The sequence below is a fragment of the Phoca vitulina genome, unplaced genomic scaffold (genome assembly GCF_004348235.1).
Source record: "Phoca vitulina isolate PV1807 unplaced genomic scaffold, GSC_HSeal_1.0 scaffold86, whole genome shotgun sequence".
Classification (NCBI taxonomy): domain Eukaryota; kingdom Metazoa; phylum Chordata; class Mammalia; order Carnivora; family Phocidae; genus Phoca; species Phoca vitulina.
The window spans coordinates 643,861-647,083 of NW_022589789.1; the positions used below are offsets into that span (position 1 = coordinate 643,861).

Consider the following 3,223-nt stretch of genomic DNA (forward strand, 5'->3'; position numbering starts at 1 on the left):
TGTTAACTCATAACCCTGTGGAAATGAGCTTCATTAACTAGACTGTATGAATAATCCCTTGTGCCCATAGACTTACAAAATGCACTAATTTCCAAAATTTCTTATGTTAGCACAATATTTCCATATTGCCTTCATGTGAGATTGTTTCTGATATTTGTAATACATTTATTTTCTCATATCTTTACTCCATCCATTGTATGAATACACCATTGCTTATTTACCCATTTACTCATTGAAGGATATCTTGGCTGCTTTTAGTTTTGGTTGATTATGAGCAAAGCTTCAATAAACATTTGTGTGTCTGCTATTGTGTTGATATAAGGTTCCAAACCAGTTGGTAATTACTTAGAAATGTAATTGCTGAAATATGTGGTAAGACTATTTTTAACATTGTAGGAAACTGTCAAACTGTCTTCCACAGTAGTTGTAGCATTGTGCATTCCCATCAGCAATGAATGAGAGTTCCTATTGCTTCACATCCTCTCCAGAAATGACATTGTCAGGTTTTTGGTTTTGGTTTTGGTTTTTTGCCATTTTAATATGTATGTAGTGTCTTATCAGTGTTATTCTAATTATAATTTCTTAATAACAAACGATGTTGAGTATCTTTTCATTTGGAAGCTAAAAACAGAAGTAGCCTAGATTCTAACAAATTATTGTGGTTCATCCCAGACTGAGTTTATAAAGGGTTTCATTAATAGCACTTTAAACCTGATTGGATCAGAAAATTTTGTTGTTGTTGTTCCAAATTTTTATTTATATTTGAGTTAGTTAACAGATAATGTGATATTGGTTTCAGGAGTAGGATTTAGTGATTCATCACTTATATATAACACCCAGTACTTATCACAACAAGTGTCCTCCTTAATACCCATTACCCTTTTAGTCCATTCCCCACTGACCTCCCTTCCATCAACCCTCAGTTTGTTCTGAATAGTTAAGAGTCTCTTATGGTTTGCCCCCCTCTCTCCCCCCTTCCCCTATGTTCATAAATTCCAAATATAAGTGAAATCATATGGTATTGGTCTTTCTCTGACTGACTGATTTCACTTAGCATAGTACACTCTAGTCCATCCATTTCATTGCAAATGGCAAGATTTCATTCTTTTTGATGGCTGAGTAATATTCCATTGTGTATATATACCACATCTCTTTTATCCATTAATCAGTTGGTGGACATTTCAGTTCTTTCCATAGTTTGGTTATTATTGATAATGCTGCTATAAACATCAGTGTGCATGTGTCCCTTCAAATCACCATTTTTTTTTTTTTTTTTATCCTTTGAGTAAATACCTAGTAGTGCAATTGCTGGGTCATAGGGTAGTTCTATTTTTAACTTTTTTAGGAACCTCTATGTTGTTTTCCAAAGAGGCTGCACCAGTTTGCATTCCCAGCAACAGTGTAAGAGGGTTCCCCTTTCTCCACATCTTTGCCAACTCTATTGTTTCTGTGTCATTAATTGTAGCCATTCTGACAGGTATGAGGTGATATTTCATTGTAGTTCCATTTGTATTTCCCTGATGATGAGTGATGTTGAGCATTTTCATCTGTCTGTTAGCCATCTGTATGTCTTCTTTGGAAAAATGCCTATTCATGTCTTCTGCCCATTTCTTAACTGGATTATTTGTTTTGGGGGATCATAAAATATTTTACAGTCACATAAATGATAAAGCCATCTAAACTCATAGGAAAGCCATCATGTGTTCTGTAAAATCCTCCTTAGTATCTAATTAGAATTCACAGTGTTGCTAAATATTATGAATTTGGGAGCACACTCTCATTCTTTCCTGTTGTTTGCATTAGTCAAGAATATCTAATACTTAACCTCTAAGGATCATGAGAGTTCTAAGTATTAGGGTAAGGTATCTAAGAAAATGCACAAATGCACTCACAGATTGTATTAAGTAATTGTAGGGATGTTTTTTTTTTTCTATTTTTTTCCTGGTAACCCTGGAATCATAACACTATGAAGTTGAGTAGGAAGTTTATCAAAGATGGTCTCAGAGGTTAGAAAGGCCAAAAATAGAAATGTTAATGAAATGACTGAAATTACAATGTAAAATGAATCTTAATTTTCAAGACTTTTAAATCCTATTGTCAAATTATACAACTTTCTTAGTAATAAAAATGTAATTTTTTTGGAATTATAGATTGGTAGAGGATAATTTTGCCAACCCATTTTGAACTACAGCTATGCACAATGGCAGTATCATAGCCAATGAGGTTTATCTGAGGTTCAATTATTGCTAATTGAACTACATTACATAAAACCATATTATATTAAATGGTACTATTTTAAGTGAGTTGGACTGTTTGTTAATTGTTATTTGGGTGACTCTGGAAAACTAAAAATTAATGAGCTTAATAAAAATTTGATTATGTATCCTTGCTATAAAGAGTTACAAGTTTTTGGGTGCCTGGGTGGCTCAGTCGTTAAGCATCTGCCTTCGGCTCAGGTCATGATCCCAGTGTCCTGGGATCGAGTCCCACATCGGGCTCCCTGCTTGGCAGGAAGCCTGCTTCTCCCTCTCCCACTCCCCCTGCTTGTGTTCCTGCTCTAGCTATCTCTCTCTCTGTCAAATAAATAAATAAAATCTTTAAAAAAAAAAAAAAGAGTTACAAGTTTTCTTTTTAAGAAATGTTTAAAAACCATGAACAAAATGAAAAGGCAACCATATAATTGAAGAAAATATTTGCAAACCATATATATAATAAGTGGTTAATAACCAAAATATGTAAATAACTCATACAACTCAAGAGAAAAAAAAGCAAAAATGACCTAATTAAAAAATGGGTAGAGGTGTACTCACTTCAGTAGTATCTATATTAAAGTTGAAATGATACAGAGAAGATTAGCATGGCCCTTGTGCAAGGATGACATGCAAATACATGAAGCATTCCATATTTTATAAAGAAAAAAATTGGGCACAGAACCTTAATAGACACTTTTCCAAAGAAGATATATAAATAACCAACAGGTACATGCAAAGGTGCTCAACATTGCTAATCATCAGGGAAGTGCAATTCAAAACCACAATGAGATATAACCTACTGCCTGTTAGAATGGCTTATAATATAAAAAAGACAAGACCATAATAAATATTGCCAAGACTGTGGAGAAAAGGGGATCCTTGTGCACTGTTGATGGGAATGTAAATTTGTGCGGGTATTATGGAAAATATTACAGAGGTTCCTCAAAAATTTTAAAATAAGACTACCATAT

At 33.7% G+C, this 3,223-nt stretch overlaps 1 non-coding gene across 1 annotated transcript; it reads left to right on the forward strand.

The window, feature by feature from the left end:
- The first annotated feature begins 2,802 nt into the window (after positions 1–2,802).
- LOC116626398 lies at positions 2,803–2,909 on the forward strand. Its single transcript, XR_004298277.1, has one exon. It is a non-coding gene; the product is annotated as a U6 spliceosomal RNA (small nuclear RNA).
- The last annotated feature ends 314 nt before the right edge of the window (positions 2,910–3,223 follow it).